This window comes from Bubalus kerabau, chromosome 2 (assembly GCF_029407905.1).
Source record: "Bubalus kerabau isolate K-KA32 ecotype Philippines breed swamp buffalo chromosome 2, PCC_UOA_SB_1v2, whole genome shotgun sequence".
In the NCBI taxonomy this organism is placed as follows: domain Eukaryota; kingdom Metazoa; phylum Chordata; class Mammalia; order Artiodactyla; family Bovidae; genus Bubalus; species Bubalus kerabau.
Window position 1 is genome coordinate 171,845,683 of NC_073625.1, and position 21,474 is coordinate 171,867,156.

General features: G+C 40.3%; 1 protein-coding gene across 1 annotated transcript in view; it reads left to right on the plus strand.

The window, feature by feature from the left end:
* SLC9A9 (solute carrier family 9 member A9) overlaps positions 1–21,474 on the plus strand; it is a 647,485-nt gene that overhangs the window by 550,652 nt on the left and 75,359 nt on the right. The gene's annotated exons all lie outside the window — the stretch shown is intronic.

A 21,474-nucleotide genomic window follows, 5' to 3' on the forward strand; every position in this document is an offset into this window, starting at 1 on the left:
TGGAAGCATGGAATCCTAACCCTGGACACAAGAAAGTCCTCTATCCTGTTCTCTAACCAGGAAGAACACTCCCCCAACACAGAGCACTGTTCCTGCAAGTTCGGAAACCCAAGGCTTTGACAGCCCATGATACCCACACAGTATCCCCCACATTTTTTTTAATAGGCTTGGAAGCTAGAATTTATTTTTTAGTCTTGCATTGTCTATTTATGCTTCCAACCAACACCACATTGCCCAATAAAAGTGCTTAAAACAAATTCTTCTGTGAGAAATGGGTCCCCCCAAAACTCACTTTTATGAAAAGGAGTGTATATTCTCCCATGGTTGTGTGTGAAGAAAGGAAAGACACCTCTGGCTCCCTGTTGTATGTTTGGAATCTACTCTCCATGAATGGGGTGCACTTGTCATGCTTTTATCCTTGCAAACTTAACAAGATGTAATATCCCCTTTGGATGGCATGTAGTACATAAAGGTGTTTTCTTACACTCCCAGGAAGTAAATAATTGACATGGTAACTTCCTATGATTCAACCAAAGAAACATACATGAAAATGAAGGAAAGAAATGGAATAAAGTCCAATAAGCTGTTGTCAATAGCTGCTTACCTTTTCATCAGCTTTCAGGAAGAACTGATTTCACCCTATTTGTGATAGAAACAAAGAAAGAAATCTTATATCACTTCTGACAAGCCATGAACTCATCTTTTTTATGATGCTCCTTAAATTGTCACCTTTCAAATTTTTTTTTCTAACTGGATCTTCATCAACTTGATTCTGAAATAATTCTTTCAAGAGAGAGTTAGAAATAGCTGCTCTGCTAAGGTGGGTTGTGGATGAGAGAGGGCAACTGACCACAGGGGTGGCTTTTCTGTTCTAGCACAGAGCAGGAGACCTTCTTCCCTTCTTACAGAAAGAGAAACTGAGGTTCAGCAGAGATGGAACTAAAACCCATGACATGGGACAGCCCCATCCAGGGGCCCTTTCCTTGTCTAGTGTTTCATCCCTGTGGACTTCCACTATTTGATTTCTGATTTAGCTGAAAACATTTACATTTTCTTATAACAAATTCTTTTTGGAGGAATTTTGAATTTGACTTTTATTCTTTCACTTATCTGTTTCCTTGAGTGATTTTCTTGATTTCCTCTTTTGTCTGGCTCATCAATCCATTTGTTAACACAAACAAACAAAACTATTTCTGCTCTTTTCCCAAGCTACCATCTGATTAAACCATACATAAAGCTGCTTCTCTATTAAAGCCCTCAATGATTAGTTGCCATGCTTGTGAACATTCTTGAACCAGTACTTGGCCAAATTCAAAGATGAAATATATCTTGGATGTTCCTCGCTGAGAAAAATGCTATCCATTATCTCATAGGCTCACAGATGGACACATTCTGAGAGTCTAGCAATTGCTTCAATATGCCCCCTGCCAGATTCAAGTTCATGTCCTTGAATTGTTAGATGCTTTTTGTTTATTTGAGGTTTAGCTGGTGAGAAGAAATTCCATTTCCTTTCATTTGCTATTCCAAAATAACTAGGCATTTTCCTTTCTGGAAAAAAGGCAAGTTAGCTTTGCCCTTGGCCATGATATTACTTATTATTTGGTGAAGGAAATTGACAACAGTCATCTGAAAAGTTTTCTGGAGATTGTATGTAATGGCCTTTCTCACGATTTTTCTCTTGTTTTATAATAGCTAGTGTTTTCCTTTTCATTTTATCCAAAGGTTTTATTAAAAATAATTTAATACAAAAAGGCCACAGAGTACTGAGAAAGATATGAGACTTTAACATGATCATTTTAAGTTTTTTACAACATCAAGTATCAGTTTTCTTTCTCAATTAGCTCAGCATTCATTTTGCTGAGAATAATGGAAAAACTAAATGAGGTTCCCCTTTGAGTAAAGTTATGCTTTTCATTCTCTCCATTTTTCTCCTCATCTGGTCTCCAGTTCTTTGTATACATCCTTTACCCTTGGGCTTCCCTGGTGGCTCAAATGGTAAAGAATCTGCCTGCAACGCAGCCTGCAATGCAAGAGACTTGGGTTCAATCCCTGGGTCAGGAAGATCCCCCGGAAAAGGAAATGCAACCCACTCCAGTATTCTTGCCTGGGAAATCCCACGGAGAGGGGAGCCTGGCAGGCTACAGTCCATGGGGTCACAAAAGAGTCAGACAGGACTGATCGACTGACACTTTCACTTTACCCTTAGCAAAATAAAAAGATGAGAACATTTTCCCCACAAATTTATTATGCTGAGAGAGTTTTAACTGGAATATAGGGAGAAATCTACATTCAAATAAGGATTTATACAAATCTGAACTGGTCTTTGAAATCTGTTTAGTCTATGCTTGGACCTTCCTACAAATTTGAAGGGAGAGGGAATAGTTAAAATTGGGCTTAGTTCTCTTTTGCCCTTTAGTTTAATTAAAAAGAAATTCTTTATCCAGATATTTATAACATTAAATAAGACATTATTTTTCCTCCTTCTGAAGACAAGCTGTATTAAGAGTGGCATATGCATAGATGAGACCCTTCTTTGAGGTGATAGAGATTCCAGTTCACTAAGGTCTATCCTTTCCCCAGTTTTCTACTTACCTAGATTGGAATCCATGCCCCATCATTTCAATAACACCCTTACAAGCCCTCTATATTCCTGTCCGTCTGTTGTCCTTTTGGTATGCCCATCTGGCAAAACCCAAGCATTGATGAACCCAACCCTCTACTTTTGGGGGAAACTGCCCCTGAGTTGCTGAGACTAGTTAGAGTTACATACCTGGGAAGACTGGGTCCCTTATAAACTGTTAATCACCAACCTCACATGACTCCATACCGCTCAACTCTCCTACTTCACACATTGCATAATTTTTATCTTTACTTTTTCGAGCCTACATCTGCACTCCTGGAACTTCAGCTCTCCAACTCTTCAACTCTTCCCATCTCGCTGTCATCTCTCCCCTCCTCCTTCACAGAGAATAGAAGCCCTTTGATGGGAACTTCTCCCAGCTATCTGTCAAACATTAAAACCAACCTACTTCTATACTTTCACTTTTCTTACATTGTCAACCACTCCTTCTCAACTAAATACTTTGAAATACTTTTTTAAATTTTTTATTTTATTTTGGAGTACAGTTGATTCAAAATGTTGTATTAGTTTTGGATGTAGAACAAAGTGATTCAGTTATACATATACAAGTATCTATTCTTTTTCTAATTATTTTCCCATTTGGATTATTACAGAATATTGAGCAGAGCAAACTAGGATCATGGCATCTTGTCCCATCACTTCATGGCAAATAGATGGGGAAACAGTGGAAACAGTGACATTTTATTTTGGGGGGCTCCAAAATTACTGCAGATGGTGACTACAGCCATGAAATTAAAAGATGCTTACTCCTTGGAAGAAAAGTTATGACCAATCTAGATGGCATATTAAAGAGCAGAGACATTACTTTGTCAACCAAGGTCCGTCTAGTCAAGGCTATGGTTTTTCCAGTAGTCATGTATGGATGTCAGAGTTGGACTATAAAAAAAGCTAAGTGCCGAAGAGTTGATGCTTTTGAACTGTGGTGTTGGAGAAGACTCTCGAGAGTCCTTTGGACTGCAAGGAGATCCAACAAGTCCATCCTAAAGGAAATCAGTCCTGGGTGCTCATTGGAAGGACTGATGTTGAAGCTGAAACTCCAATACTTTGATGCGAAGAACTGACTCATTTTAAAAGATCCTGATGCTGGGAAAGATTGAAGGTAGGAGGAGATGGGGATGACAAAGGATGAGATAGTTGGATGGCATCACCAACTCAATGGACATGAGTTTGAGTAAACTTCAGGAGTTGGTGATGGACAGGGAGGCCTGGCGTGCTACAGTCCATGGGGTTGCAAAGAGTCAGACACGACTGAGTGACTGAACTGAACTGAGCAGAGTAACCTGCACTATACATTAAGTCCTTGTTAATATCTATTTAAAATATAGTTATGTATATATGCTAATCTTAAACTTCCAATTTATCCCTCCCCCCAACCTTAAGTCTTAACTATTTCACAACTACAGTTGGTAAAGAATCCACTTGCAATGCAGGAGACCCCAGTTCAATTCCTGGGTTGGGAAGATTCCCTGGAGAAGGGAATTCTCCTTCTGTGAGTAAAGAATACTTCACTCCAGTATTCTTGAGCTTCCCTTGTGGCTCAGCTGGTAAAGAATCCACCTGCAATGTGGGAGACCTGGGTTCAATCCCTGAGTTGGGAAGATCCCCTGGGGAAGGGAAAGGCTACCCACTCCAGAATTCTGGCCTGGAGAATTCCATGGGGTCGCAAAGGGTTGGACACAACTGAGCGACTTTCACTTTCATATAAATACAACCTCAAGTAACCTCACAACACCTTCATCAATCATCTTCTTTAACCTTCTCTTTTAAAGTCAAAATTCTCAGAAAAATTGACAATAGTCACTGTCTCCATTTGTTCTCCTTCTATTCAATCCTTGCCCCACCCAGTTCTGGCTTCCATCTCAACCACATTACTAAAGCAGTTTTGTTAGGCCCACAATGACCCCCATGTTTCTAAACCATTCAGGTATTTTTTAGTCCTCTTCTGACATGTCTTTTTAGTAGCACATGATACTGTTGATAGCTCCCTTCTTGTCATGCACTTTCTCTTGTCTTCCCTGACAGCACTCTCTTTGAGTTTCCTCCTGTGTCTCTGGCTAGTCATTTTCAGGCTCTACTTCCTATTCCATTAAGTGATGGAATTCATCAAGTTTCTGTCCAAGGCCCTCTTCTCTTCTCACCCTATTCTCTATCCCTAAGTGTCCATGTATGTTTTTGTTATTCAATCACTATATCATGTCTGACTCTTTGCCACCGCATGGACTGCAGCACACCTGGCTCCTCTGCCCTCCACTATCTCCCAGAGTTTGCTCAAATTCATGTCCATTGAGATAGTGATGCCATCCAACCATCTCATCCTCTGCTGCCCGCTTCTGCTGCCTTCAATCTTTCCCAGCATCAGGGTCTTTTCCAATGAGTCAGTGCTTCGCATCAAGCGGCCAAAGTACTGGAGCCTCAGGATCAGTCCTTCCAATGAATATTCAGGACTGATTACCTTTAGGATGGACTGGTTTGATCTCCTTGCAGTCCAAAGAATTCTCAAGAGTCTTCTCCAACACTGCAGTTCAAAAGCATCAATTCTTTGGCGCTCAGACTTCTTTATGTTCCAGTCTCACATCCAAACATGACTACTGGAAAAACCATAGATTTGACTATATGGACCTTTGTCAGTAAAGTGATATCTCTGCTTTTAAATGTGCTGTCTAGGTTTGTCATAGCTTTCCTTCCAAGGGGGAAGCATCTTTTAATTTCATGGCTTCAGTCACCATCTGCAGTGATTTTGGAGCCCAAGAAAATAAAATCTGTCACTGCTTCTACTTTTTCCCCTTCTATTTGCCATGAAGTATTGCTCTTGGATTAAAATAACAGGGAAACAGAGAAAAGTCACAAATTTAAACCTCTGTGAAACTCCAGGTACATAGATGTAACTTACTTGATAACCCCACGCATAGGCCTTAAACTCAGAAATTTCCCCTCCAAACTTAATCCATGTCTAGCATCCCCTCTATTCTGTTTTGCAGCAAAAAGTTCAAGCATTTTTCTGGAGACTCTCTCCTTGATCCAGCTCTTATGTAAATCACCTCTCACCAGTTTTACTACTTTCAAAATTTACATTCAGGATAACTTAGAACATTCTGATTGTTATTGTTCACTTAAATTTTTAAAAAGAACTACCTAGCACCTTTTACTTTCCTCTAACCTCTTCTAACACAGTGAAACAAGAAAGACTTATAAGTGGGAAATGGTGTAAATGTAAAATACTGCACAGGATCGAATATTTTTTGGAAAAAAAAAATTACATGGCAGGAAATAGTTTATGTTTTTTAAAAAGAAGCAACATTAATAGTGGGCATCACGCTTCTCACCTTCTCAAAGTCACAGTCACTAAGTTACACAGAAGTGAGAGCACATAAAGGACTATAGTTACACCAAGAGTTTCAGAAGGTCTAAATGGACTAATGTCTTATCTTCTTAGATACATACATTTCTTCCATTTGGTGGAGTTGTAAAATGGAGTTTTAAAGTTAATTTTCTGATCATAAAATCTTAAAAATGGGCCTCCTCATCCTATCATATTTCTCAAGAGATCTGGAACATGGCCTGTAAAAGAGATGTCTCAATATATTTTAAAATATTATCTTTAATTCTAAGCAGAAAGCACTAGAAAGTTAGAGTGAACATTTACCCTGTTTTCTTCTGGTCCTGACTGTTTATACACTAGTAAAGAATGATAGATTCTTCTGCAAAGCCTCCTGAGAATATGGAACTAAATGCATCCAAATATTGAATTGTTTGGAAAAATAATAGTTACATTTCTGCAGATAAACCCTCTACCTCTGTTGAAAGCTAAGTATTCATAGGAATATTGAAAGGAGCTTTCCCAAATAATATGCCTCCCTCTGCCAAAATACAAAGCAACCTCCATCAGTTAATAATGAGCATGACTAATTATTAACCTGAATAACACATGACATCAGAGAAAACTGGCATAAATTATCCCAAAATGAACTGTGAGTGAATCTGTCCACTTAATGAATCTAATTTACATGATTCTTCTCCCTGCTGTTCCCTTTGTAAATAATCTTTCATTTAAATCATTTCCAGCCCAAAAGCTGAAATCATTATTCTGAGAGTTATGTGGGATTGATGGGTAAGCCATTCTTTCAGCCATAACTTGCAAGCTGTTCAGATCATTGATCACTACACCTGGCTCTTGGTTTGGATACAATTTTGCTCGGGTAGTCAGCTCAGGACCTTGTTCAGAGCTCAGATCACAAAGAGAGGCTCTTTAAAGAGACCTAGAACCAGGCTTCAGAGGCAGCGATGTGGGGTAAACAAATGTATATCCTCTGTCATTTTTAACTTACAAATAGCAAACAAAAACGCCTCCTTTTATACAAAACCATGAATCATCTTTGACATCATCAAAAGAATCAATGGTAGTCACACCACTTTCACAGCCCTCCAAGGTCCAGCAGACGCTTTATTCATTTTGGGGGAACCCAGTGGGGACTCCTACCATTTTCTCTTTATAGCGTTTCTTTGCTGAATCCCAGACCACATTATGAAGCCATGTTATTGATTTTATCGCCACTTGTGGCAGTTCTCTCTTAGCAGTTAAAAATTACTTTTTTTTTTTTCCTCTTAACATCTTGCTAGAACACCTCATTCTGAAAATTGGTTTACTCTCACCCTTCATCCCCACACTTTGCCTGGAAAAAGAGAAGGATTTTAAAAGACTGCCCTCCCGTGCCTGTCACTACAAAGTGAAAAATCAAAAGGAATTTAATATTTCCTGTCACACGTGTGCTCGTGTGTGCATGATCACACAAAATTAGTCCCTCCAGTATAAAGAGGAAAAGAACCAAGGAGAAAAGCATCCATAACCTATTTGGGTATTAAGTCTATGGAATGTGCTGTACAGTCAAACCATCTATTAAGGTCAAAACCATTATCTCCTCCTCTGGGTGTCTAAACTGCCCATAGCAGTCATTTCAGCGGATAAAGGAATAAAGACTAGGAAATGGGATAGTTGCAGATTTGAGAAACAGTCAAAGTGTCAGTGCCATGAATGGCAACACTACCACTTGTATTATTACAGTCATTTTTATATTACCAGCTTTTGAGGATTATATTATCTACTATTTGAGGATTGTTTTGGCAATTTGTCCAAAGAGAGATAAGATAGAAGGAAGGGTCTTTTCACAAAGAGAGGCATGTTTGTGTGTGTGTGCATGCACATGTGTGTGTGTGCCCGTATGTGCTTTAAATACATACAAGGTACACCATACCTGACCTGAGTGATAAAACAGATTGCCCAATAGGAATTTTTGCAGCTAATTTTTAGTTCACTTGGTCTTTTAAAATAAGATATGTTATAGTCTTCACAGGGGTATGTGTCTATAAGCATTGTCTGACTTTAACAACTTGCTCAAGTTAATCTTGACATATTCAGTGTAAGCTGGATGGCCTTGACAGCTGTTTGGCCTTGAAGGTTATTTTATTTGCAGTTGTTGCTCTAGTGAAATGACTGATGCTGAAGCTGAAGCTCCAATACTTTGGCCACCTGATGTGAAGAACTGACTCATTGGAAAAGACCCTGATGCTGGGAAAGATTGAAGGCAGGAGAAGGGGACAACAGAGGATGAGATGGTTGGATGGCATCACCGATGCTATGGACATGAGTTTGAGCAAGCTCTGGGAGTTGGTGATGAACAGGGAAGTCTGGCATGCTGCAGTCCATGGGGTCACAAAGATTCAGACACAACTGAGCGACTGAACTGAACTGACTGCTCTAGTGCTTAGTAGATAATAGCATTGGGCAGGGTGTTTTAAATCTAAGGTAGTTCAGTGATAAATAGGAATATGTCCCCAAGAGGTTTATGAAGCGTTTCATGAGGAATCTTTCAGCTCAATAAATTCTGGATCAGGGCCTGCTGGTCAGAAGGAAGCATACGTTCTGGTGTTGGTCTCACTGAGAGTTCCCTTCCTAAGGGATCAACAAGCACCTTCTCACATGGTCTGCAAAGCTCCTGGATGTGCTAAGTGAAATGTGAAACTTAGAAACATAGTTTCCACATTCGCCTTTGCCTGCCTCCTACTGACATGGCTGGATAGCTGAGCCCTGCCCATGACATGGCTTAGAACACACTGTACATGCAGAAGTGTATTTACAGTGACATTGAACTCTAAGGGCCCTTCACTGGAGGGAGCCCCTTGTAAAGAATCTGTCTTTATTTTATACCCAAAGTTTATATTCTTTCTGTTAGGGAAGGTCCCCCAGACTGGTAAACCTTCGGGCTCCACAAAATCTGGATCCACTCCCATTCATTTGAGGAAGCAAAATAGAGAAAATACAACAAATATTAGTCTTTAAAAAAAACTTTTTCAAGCATTTTACAAAGCAGATGACAATTTAAGTATTTATTTTATTTTTGGCCACACCACACAGCATTGGGGAGCTTGGTTTCCCAGCCAGGGATAGAAACTTGGGCCCGCTGCAGTGGAAGTGCAGACTCATAACCACTGGACCACCAGGGAAATCCCAAATTTTCAGTCTTACTGTAATAATATTTGTCACATCACAGTGAAATCTCCAGCACCCATTCAGCACTATTTTCTGCATTTGTTTATTGGAATAGTTTTGGTAAAAGAATATGTTTTCAATTTACTTGAGCAGGGTTCAAAAATTCCTTGGAAAGTGTAACCCTCAATTTGGAGCCTAAAACTAATGTTATTCCTCTCCACACCTCTCCCCAACCATCTTGCACAGCTTCTCCTACTCCTCGTACTATAGAAAGTACCACCTTGTTAATTCTTGAAAATTGTGCTTAAATTCACAGTACTCAATCATGTTTATTACAAGATCTTTTCCAATACCTTTCAATCTTCAGTCTAACTTTGCATTGTATAGCTAATGACCTAGAAGGCCTCACTTGCCCTCCTTTGCCACTCAATCCAGTTATGAATTGATGATTATTTTTACATCTCACTCTGGATCCCCCAAACTGCCCCAGACCACAAATCCTTAACTAGCTTTGGAGGCCCCCAACTGGTGCTGTCTCACTTGTAGGTTCTCATGACCAAAGCTTCATGGGAGCTAGGCACCTGTAAGCCCTCCTCTCCCAAGGGCCTGCACAATAGAAACACTAAAGAACAGTGAAAAAGAGCCTAATTAAAGAAAATTACCTCCCAATCAGACCAAATTAATGCTATCCCAAGGTAAGCGCAGAGAAAAGAACTGATTATATTCAATATAAGTGCCAGAAGGCACTTGGGCAGAGTTTCTAGCTTGTAACATAGTGGGAGGGGCAGTCTTAAGAATTTTGTTAAGGATTTCTTAAAGAATTTTTTTGGAATTCAGTACCCTTTTCAGGTTTAATTATGATTCTGCTACCAGAAAGAGTGATAAAGTTCAGATGATTCTAACTACACAAAATATGTAGAAATGAATAAAACCTTTGGTCCTGATGACTGACAAATTTCAATAAATTCCTATCTCTCTTCTTTACATTCCTCATACCAAGTCATTCATACTGACATCTTAGAAAGAGAGAAAGAAAGGGTAACCACAGACAGGTGTTTGGACCTCAAGAGATTCTTTACTAAACAGAGATTAGATCTGAGAAGAATCTCTTTCCTGAGTACATTCTGAAATATAGACACGTTATCGTAAGGGAAAATAATTATCATGAACTGCATCTGAAAAAGGATTGGTGCCTCCTTTCCAGAAGAAATCTTTTTTTTAAATATTTATTTATTTATTTGGCTGCATCAGGTCTTAGGTGTGGCATGCAGGATCTTCCCTGCATCATGCAGAATATTTCCTTATGGAGCACACAGTCTCAGTAGCTCCATGGCATATGGGATCTTAGTTCCCCAACCGACCAGAAATCATACCTGCGTCTTCTGCATTGCAAGGCAGATTCTTAACCACTGGACCACCAGGGAAGTCCCTCCAGAAGAAATCTTCAAGAGTGTGTAAACAGAGAGCGCTGGGAAAACCCAAACCAAAATCTCATTGACGAAGTGTCTTCAAAGACTCTACTATAGAGTGGTTGTGATGGGAACCCAGCTTGGTTTTCTGCTGAGAAATTCCAGCTACTCATCAGTACCTGTTTTCTCATCATGATAGCCTCTAGGCCTACCACCATGCCTGGCACAAAGCAAGTGTTCTAGTAAATGGCTAATCAGCAGATAATCAAAAAGGTCCTTCAATTAAATAGTAGTAAAAACACAAATGTATTTCATCAAAAGGCTTGCTCTATTTCAGGCTGGTGTTGGACATTGACTTTTGACCTCTGTCCATTGCTTTATTTATTTATTTGCTTTGCACTTAATTTTTGCAGTTCAGCATGGCTGTGCACAGAATCTGGAAACTAAGTCTATATTATGCCAGTCAAGCATGAAATTATAGCTTGTTGGCTGATAGTGCACAAGGGTGCCTAGGAGACTAAGCATGAGATAACAGTACTGAGGGGCTTCTAACAGGAATTTAACCAACCATTATTCCAAGACACTTATTATTTTGTTTACAATGTCATGATGTACAAGTTCTCCTGATGTGTCTTTAATGCTTTTCAGAATTCTCCAATGCGTTAGGCTTTGGCCTGATTGCTTTTTTCCATGTCAGTTAACACCTTCTGGGGGAGCTGTAATTGTATGTAACACACTCCATAAGTCAGGCAGCACCAATTCTTTTACAGAAGCAGTTGTCACTCCCAAAGTCATATTAATAATTGTAAGAAAACAGTGAATTGAGCAACAGCTGTTAACATTAACCTAATGATCAGAACTGAACACAGCCAAGCCTGGCTTTGGAACAGAAGAGGAAATTACCAGTGTAGATGTGAATGTTAAGAATTTCGGAGAACACCTCAACAATCTGCTCTTTTAGTAACAACTATTGTTCACTGGGCATAACAAGGGTTTTCAATGATGGGGCAATACAATGTGATAGAGAGCCTTAGGAACAGCAGTGAAAAGGATCTGAAGAGTCATTTATTTGTGTTAGAAACAAAGCAGTGTGTCACTGCAGAAGGAAGGAATGTGACATAAAGGGATGTGGACGGGGAGGAAGTTTGTGCATTGAGCAACAATCAAGCAGCCTGGAACCCAAGCAGATCTTCATCCAAGGTTTGAGCCCAGTAGGTGAGCAAGAGAGCTGGGAACTGCATTTCTTCTCCTTCAGTTGCTCATCTCCAGTGAGGGGGTGGGGTAGCAAATTATTATTAATTACAAAAGCAAAAGATAACAGCCAAGACACACTAGCAGTAAGGGAAGCTGAGGACACCTATCCAAGGAGTGGTGTGATGAGCCTCCACACCAGGAGGGGGCACTAGTGAGCATATTGTGAGACAGAGCAAGGTAGGGACCCAGGGACACACAAATAATCACTGATAATGATTGAGAGAGAAGCCATCCACCAGCAGATAGTGGCATAGGGAAGCCAAAATTCTGTCCCTCAGGCTGTCAGTTGACACAGAGCTTTGTGTAGGAGGCATCAGGAAGCTTTCAATTATGGAGTCTGAAGTTTTCCAGCATTCTCAACCATTCCATGGCTATAATTCCAACAAGGCCTAATAGAGAAGAGATTGCATGATGTTCTTTCATGATATAACCTAAGGTGGTATGACTTGTGGAACTTCAAAGGTCTTGAGATTCAGAACACATGTGTTCAGACCCCCATCTCTTTTGATTAATATTAAATAACTGCGTGACCTGGAAAAGTCACTTTTCAAATCTCTGTTTTCTAATCTTCCAAAGGGGAAGAAGCTATTGTCATAATGGTAAAGTAGCAAGTAGTATGCCCACGTTCATGATTATTTAAGTAACTTGACAACCCAAAAAAGATGTCCTTTTCATTATAGGGGACTGGAATGCAAAAGTTGGATGTCAAGAAACACCTGGAGTAATGGGCAAATTTGGCTTTGGAGTACAGAATGAAGCAGGATAAAGGCTAATAGAGTTCTGCCAAAGAACACACTGGTCATAGCAAACACCCTTTTCCAAAAACACAAGAGAAGACTGTACACATGGACATCACCAGATGGTCAACACTGAAATCAGATTGATTATATTCTTTGCAGCCAAAGATGAAGAAGCTCTATACAGTCAGAAAAAACAAGACTGGGAGCTGACTGTGGCTCAGATCATGAACTCCTTATAACCAAATTCAAACTTAAACTGAAGAAAGTGGGGAAAACCACTAGACCATTCAGGTATGACCTAAATCAAATCCCTTATTATTATACAGTGGAAGTGAGAAATAGATTTAAGGGACTAGATCTGCTAGACAGAGTGCCTGATGAACTATGGATGGAGGTTTGTGACATTGTATAGGAGACAGGGATCAAGACCATCCCCAAGAAAAAGAAATGCAAAAAAGCAAAATGGCTGTCTGAGGAGGCCTTACAAATAGCTGTGAAAAGAAGAGAAATGAAAAGCAAAGGAGAAAAGGAAAGATATAAACATCTGAATGCAGAGTTCCAAAGAATAGCAAGGAGAAATAAGAAAGCCTTCCTCAGCAATCAATGCAAAGAAATAGAGGAAAAGAATAGAATGGGAAAGTCTAGAGATCTCTTCAAGAAAATTAGAGATACCAAGGGAACATTTCATGCAAAGATGGGCTCAATAAATGTCAGAAATGGTATGCACCTAACAGAAGCAGAAGATATTAAGAAGAGGTGGCAAGAAAACACAGAAGAACTGTACAAAAAAGATCTTCACGACCCAGATAATCATGATGGTGTGATCACTCACCTAGAGCCAGACATCCTGGAATGTGAAGTCCAGTGGGCCATAGGAAGCATCACTAGGAACAAAGCTAGTGGAGGTGATGGAATTCCAGTGGAGCTCTTTCAAATCCTGAAAGATGATGCTGTGAAAGTGCTGCACTCAATATGCCAGCACATTTGGAAAACTCAGCAGTGGCCACAGGACTGGAAAAGGTCAGTTTTCATTCCAATCCCAAAGAAAGGCAATGCCAAAGAATGCTCAAACTACCGCACAATTGCACTCATCTCACATGCTAGTAAAGTAATGCTCAAAATTCTCCAAGCCAGGCTTCAGCAATACATGAACTGTGAACTTCCAGATGTTCAAGCTGGCTTTAGAAAAGGCAGAGGAACCAGCGATCAAATTGCCAACATCTGCTGAATCATCAAAAAAGCAAGAGAGTTCCAGAAAAACATCTATTTCTGCTTTATTGACTATGCCAAAGCCTTTGACTGTGTGGATCACAATAAACTGTGGAAAATTCTTCAAGAGATGGGATTACCAGACCACCTGACCTGCCTCTTGAGAAACCTATATGCAGGTCAGGAAGCAACAGTTAGAACTGGACATGGAACAAGAGGCTGGCTCCAAATAGGAAAAGGAGTACATCAAAGCTGTATATTGTCACCCTGCTTATTTAACTTATATGCAGAGTACATCATGAGAAATGCTGGACTGGAAGAAGCACAAGCTGGAATCAAGATTGCCAGGAGAAATATCAATAACCTCAGATATGCAGATGACACCACCCTTATGGCAGAAAGAGAAGAACTAAAGAGCCTCTTGATGAAAGTGAAAGAGGAGAGTGAAAAAGGTGGCTTAAAGCTCAACATTCAGAGAACTAAGACCATGGCATCTGGTCCCATCACTTCATGGGAAATAGATGGGGAAACAGTGTAAACAGTCTCAGACTTTCTTTTTCTGGGCTCCAAAATCACTGCAGATGGTGACTGCAGCCATGAAATTAAAAGATGCTTACTCCTTGGAAGGAAAGTTATGACCAACCTAGATAGCATATTCAAAAACAGAGACATTACTTTGCCAACAAAGGTCCGTCTAGTCAAGGCTATGGTTTTTCCAGTGGTCATGTATGGATGTGAGAGTTGGACTGTGAAGAAAGCTGAGTGGCACAGAATTGATGCTTTTGAACTGTGGTGTTGGAGAAGACTCCTGAGGGTCCCTTGGACAGTGAGGAGATCCAACCAGTCCATCCTAAAGGAGATCAGTCCTGGGTGTTCACTGGAAGGACTGATGTTGAAGCTGAAACTCCAATACTTTGGCCACCTGATGCAAAGAGCTGACTCACTGGGAAAGACCCTGATGCTGGGAAAGATTGAGAGCTGGAGGAGAAGGGGACGACAGAGGATGAGATGGTTGGATGGCATCACTGACTCAGAGAACATGAGTTTGGATAAACTCCGGGGGTTGGTGATGGACAGGGAGGCCTGGCGTGCTGCAGTTTATGGGGTTGAAAAGTTGGACACAACTGAGTGACTGAACTGAACTGAATTGACAGCCTATACAAAATCCTCAGGCTGCTGCAAGTCATTTTTTTTTTTTTAACATAAAGGTGATTGATTGCCCTCAATCATTCTGATTTTTTTTCCTCCAGCAAGTGGCTGCTCTGAGTAGAAGCAAACACCAGAAAATCCATCTCCTTCCTGGTCTGGGTGCAGTCAGGTGTCATTGTTTTTAAAGAATTTTTCAAAAATATGTTTATGCATGTTCCAAGTTCTGTACACACACTGTGGGCTGGGAATGAGTTAAATCAAAAATAAATGACTAGGCGGAGCTGACTGGCTGCTGCTTGCTCCCTCTCCCTCCCTCTCTATGGGTTTCACAGAGGTGTTTGTTAATATAACAGTGCCCTGTCTGCCTGGCAGGAGTTTGAGTCTGACACAGAAAGCCACAGGTCAAATTGGGCCAAAAATATTTACAGTGCCCTTCCTTTTGCTACATTTTTGGTGCAAGCTGAAATATTACACAAAACAGGATTCAGTCTTATTTACAATGAAACCTCTTAAAATGGATTTAGGCACAACTGAGTTGACAACCATAATACTTTGACATTTCAGTCAAAAATGAAAGCTCTTTTCTTCCTTAAAACTTTCCAAGACCACTAAGATGATATAGCCAGTTTGCAGCCTGGCACACACACACAAAAATATATGCATTCCTTACCTTCCCCAAATACATGAGTATATATTTAATAAACCTTTTATTTAAAGAGATCCTTTGTTATTGTTGTTACTGTTATTCAGTAGCTGAGCCATGTCCAGCTCTTTGTGACCCCATTGACTGCAGCATGCCCTGCAGTCCTCCACTTCTGTCCTCCACTATCTCCCAGAATTCACTTAAATTCATGTCTACTGAGTTGGTGATGCCATCTAACCATCTCATCCTCTGCTACCCCCTTCTCCCTTTGCCTTCAGTCTTTCCCAGCATCAGGGTCTTTTCCAATGAGTCAGCTCTTCACATCAAGTGGCCTTATTCTAGAGCTTTAGCTTCAGCATCAGTCCTTCCAATGAATATTCAGGATTTATTTCCTTTAGGATTGACTGATTTGATCTCCTTGCTATCCAAGGGCCTCTCAAGAGTCTCCTCCAACACGTCCATATTAGACTCTTATATACAAAAGTCACTTAACTGGCATTTAAGGATCCCTCCTTGTTTCCTTTACCCTTTTCTTAAGAACGAAAAAGCAAAAAAACATGTGGTTCTCCTTCATGGGGTCATGACTGGCTCCACTTGGGCCCTGGCAGAAGCAGCAGTGAGTTCTGACCTTCAGAGTAGCCAGACAGATACTCCTCTGCCAACAGAGAGGATGAAAGTCTAGGAAGGAAGGGATACGGCTACAAGGCCAGGGTTTCCAAAGACTGGAGATTCCCCTTCCCACTACTTAGTTCCCCAAGAACGTTATCAGTGTTTGCCAAGCTGCCTGTAGAGCAAACAGTAATTTCTAAACATGGAGGCAGCTCAGAATCCCCTAAGGCTTTGGTTAAAAGTTAAGATCACTGGTCCTCTTCCTGAATATTCTGATTTAACCAGTATTCCATGGGATTCTGCTATAGTAGGTCACCAGGAAAGTTTTGGGAAATTCCAGAAATCATCTGAAGGAGTTGCCCTATCAGGTTCCAGTATGGTCTGACTGCTGTGCCCATTTTACAGAAGAGATCACTGAGGCTCAAAGTCACAAAGCAAGAAAGGGGCCAAACTGACTCATGAACCAAAATCTGTTAGAATTCCAGAGTCCACACTTTGACTCCCTGTGGGACAGTCTCTCCAAGTGCAGTGGGTGACTGTCAACTTACTTCCTCTGCTGTGGCTTCTAACAGTTTTCCACATGTCAGCTTCAAACAGCTCTCTGCTAATATATGCTGTTGAAATGGAATAACCAGGATTGTTAATCAGAAACCTTGTTTTTAAACCCATTTTAAGTCCATGGTCATGGTAGAAGGGCATGTAGGTAGATGCAGATTTCTCCCAGGAGTCAAGTTCACGGGCTTTGTGACACCTCTTTTCCGCTTGTGCTCAGGCCACTTTTTCAGACATGCATGGGGTGAAAATTGGATTTCCAGACAATTAAAATTAAAAGAAGTCCAATTGATTGACATATGTAAATGCTTACCAAGGGATTTCTTATATCTAGTGCTGTGCTCTTCACACCAATTATAGCCTTATTTTTTTCAAACATATAATTAGTAAAAGCAAACTGCTCAGGTTGAAGGTGGAATGAATATCTTAGAGCCTAGAGTCCAGCCATTTCTCCACTGACTTTCTTCTCCTCCCCATGAGATCCATTCCACACACCAAGGAATCTTGGGGCTCCACAGAACATAGCTGGAAAGCCAAGGTTCTAGTGTCTCCTTCCAATGATTAAAAAAAACAAAAACAAAAACAGATGCTAATTAAATGCACAAGATTTTGCCAAGAGAGTAAATCATAACAAATGAATAAAATATCTCTTACCTGGCTCCATTGTTAGGAATTAATAAAAACTGATAATTCTAGGCTTTAGACTTGGAGTTAGGGACTTCTGCAGTCTGTTGTATGTTCCTGTGCCGATGGCTTTTATTACCAGGGCAAGTCATGGGGCTTGCCTGGCTGCAGTAACTTGTGTCTCCCCAAGGCCTATTTTCATGGTCTATCGCCAGACCAGGAAGCAGCCCACTGGACTTAGATAAACGTTGTCAAACTAAACATGTTCAGGGCTGCTCATTACTATAGCTGCCTTGGTTGTGTAGGGAGATAAGAGAACTGAAGTTTCAGACCAAGTAAGAATTTAGTGTTTCCTGTGAATAACTAGTTTCCTGCTTATGAGTTCTGAGATGATTCTGATAGAGCATTAATTGGATTAATTGGGTGCAAAATAAAAACCTGCTTACTTGAAATGAACTTGTGAAACAGACAAATCCAAGTTGTATATATATTTGCAAAAGGACATTTAAAATTAGCGAATGTGTCTGTTAATTTGAGAGGTTCGTTGTGCTGTTGGTTCACAGAAATTACAACCAAGCAAACACGCCTTGTTAGGGCAGTGACATGATATGCTTACAATGAGGATTTAGGCCAACCAGAACACAAAGTGAGAGCACAGTTCCTGGTAGGTGGGGATTACCTTGTCCAGACCAGAGAGAGACATTCATGTTCCCATTAGGCCTCCATAAACAGACCACAGTTGATGTAAAAATCACCCATTTCCTTAATGCCATTTGCAGAGCTAAAGGTTACAGGTTTAGAGGTTAACATACTAAGTGAAGGAAGTCAGACAGAGAAAGACAAAAATCATATCATATCACCTATGTGTAGAATCTAAAATATGACACAAATGAAACTTATCTGTGAAACAGACTCACAGTCGTAGAGAACAGACTGTGGTTGCCAAGAGAGAGGTGGGTGCGGGAAGGATGAATTGGGAGTTTTCGGTTAGCAAACTGTGGCTAAACAACAAGGTCCTACCGGATAGCATAGGAAACTATATTCAGTATCCTGTGATAAACCGTGATAGAAAAGAATATAGAAAGAGTATGTATGTACACACACACATATATAACTGAATTACTTTGCTGTGCAGCATAAATCAGCTATACTTCAATACATTTTTTTAAAATATCACCCATTTTCTGGGCCACACGGTGAGCCCAGACTACTTGCCAGAGGAAGAGGCTCAAGTTTTAGTTCTCAAAAGTGAACTTGATCATACCTAAGAGTAGCAACACACTCCCCACCTGCTCTTATTTCTTCTAATAAATTTCCTGTGTTTTACATGTGATTTACAGTAAAGTCCTGAAAGTAAAATGAAGGAGTAAAAAGAATATAACTCTTGTCATCAGATTACCCTGTGATCGTAGCAAGTTACTTAAGGTCTTTAAGATGTGGTTACTTCAGCTGTAAATTGGGGATAATAAATACATATTTAAAAGATTAATGTGGGGGTCAAATGAAATTATATATTTGCATATAAGTTAGCAAACACATAAACACACAGAAGGCTGTCAAGAAAGCAGAGCCATTATTATTAATAGTTATACTATTTGAATAAATGCCAAACAATGGCAAATCCTTTCCCATCTTCCCTGAGCCATCTTCTCCCCTCTCCACAATTGTCAGGAAGGAAGATGAAACCTCTTATGTTTAATAATGTTCTCAACTAATACCCAGACAAGTGGATTTCAACCCCTGGGTACACATGAAATCATTTGGGTTCATTGGTTTAGAGTGTGTCCTAGGTATAAGATATTTTTAACAAGCACTCAAGTATTTCAGTGTACAACTAGGGTTGAGAACCAATGGCTTAAACTACTGAACACTCCAATCCATTCTCTAGTGTCCTAGTGAAACGGGCTTTCCAACAGTCAAGTCTGATGCTGTTATTTCTATATTCAAAAAGCTTAGATAGCTTCCTTTGCCTAGTGAATATAATTTTCCTGTGTTCCAATCCAGTAAGGTGGAGGCGGCTTCCTAAAGCCCTGTGTAGAGAAGGATTCCCTGGGCTGGCCTGGGATCAGCAGGAAAGAGCACCATTCATGACAGACTGGGGATATCTGCCATGAGAGTAGAAACGGGGAACGCTGGGATTTGCCCAGTATATGGAATAAAGGGAAAGTGCCAACGTAACATTGGACATCCTGCAAATGTTATTTCTCTAGTTCTATTTCCTCCCTATGAAGCCACAAACTTTATCCACAATCAATTTCTTATTTCCTTAATTTTCCTCCCAAGCATGAGTCCTTAACTCCATGACTTGACTCATACTATTCCTTTGCTAGGAAAGGAAAAGGCCTTGCCCTCTTCCCACCCCACCATCACCACTGCTCAATCCCCTAATCTAGCTTCAAAATTCAGGCTGAATGTCACCTTTTCAGGGAAAATTCCTATGACTACACCAGATATAGTCTCTCTCTCTCTCTCTACCTCTATCCTTGTGAAGCATTTTCCCCTATTTTTATAACTGACTTTGTCATAATACCATATGGTAATTTACTCTATGTTTACATATTCAAATCCCCCAGTGTTTGAAGCATATCATTAATGCTCAGTAAATGTTGATGAATGAGTGACTAGACTCCTTGGTGGCAGATACTATCACTGCTTACTCATCTTGTTTCCCAATGCCCAGCTAATAACTGACACGTAGTAGGAATTCAGAAGTCTGCTGAGCAACTGAGCCAGTGTCTAAAGGCTCTGCTGCCATCCATATGGCACCATGATCTGGGCTCATTCTGAGTCACAAATCACAATCTGCCAGAAAACTTCCATCTGGAGTGATCACTCCCCTCAGCAGCTTTTCCTTTTAGTCTTTAGGCCTGTTTTGTTCTCTATTCAACAGGAAATAATTGAATGCTAGCATGGACTCAAAAATAACTTTGGAAGCTATAAACTGTAAAATGTCTATTAGTAATATTGTGCAGGATGCTTTATGACAGTCCTGCTGAGGGCCATCCATCTAGTTCTCAGCGTTTCTTTATGCATTTCTGTTGCACGTGTTCTTCTTATCCATGTGGTCAAGGCAGCCCACCAGCCCCTCACACCCCCTCTTGTGTGCAGCACGGCCTTGCTGACTGCTCGGTGCAGACAAACTGATCAGATGTCTATGGTAGGGAAAAGGAAAGTGCTCAGGGTTTGCTCAGGATTATCCCTAATCAGTTAATGTTGTGCAGAAGAAGTGTTTCGAGCAAGAAATGGCAACCCACTCCAGTATTCTTGCCTGGGAAATCCCATGGACAGAGGAGCCTGGCAGGCTACAGTCCATGGAGTCACAGAGAGTCGGGCACGACTGAACAACTGACCACACACACAGCATAGCATAGAAGAAATTACTGCATCTGTCCTTTCTAAAGCCCCCCACCTGAAACATAAATGCTGTCCTCTCTCCATTAACTAAAGGTGAAATTCTGCCCACAGAGAATTCTTTTGCAAGCACAACCATGCTGAGATGCACAAAGAGTTAAGCTTTCTTGATTCCTTGTGGTTTACTCATTTAAATCAGCATCGCCACAGAGCAGAAACTATTCTGGCTCCATGCATAAGTGGAACATCTAATATAAAATTACATTATAGTGAAATATGCGTTAATGCAAGCCTCATAAAGTGCTTTTCATGTTCTGTGGGCATCCAGAAGTTGAAAATGACTATAATCTTATTTTAGTTGCTGCTCAAATGATGATTCATCAGGTTAATACGCTTAATTAAAAGTCACATTTGAAACATTCAAAGGGATAGTTAGTTCGCTATTGACATTTGCTATAACATATTTAAGCATTGTGGAAACAAGACAATGGAATGTGTCACTCCTGCTAGGAATAGAAGGAAGATCTTTTATGATCTTCAGGAAACAGCATGTGCTTGACATCCAAGAAAATGTAACTAACCGTATCCTAAAGTATTAGCCATTAATAATACATTTGTACTTCAAGAGACAATCTCAAAATAATATCCAAACCACTTAACTGTCTACTTTTAAATGAAAATGAATGAAAAAGGGGTATGTCCAGACGCTGTTTACTCCGCAGCAGGTCTGATTAGTTGACTGTTGGGTATAGTCCTCAGAAATGGACAAAGACTGTCCAGAGACTGTCGCTTTCCATTTCTAATAACGC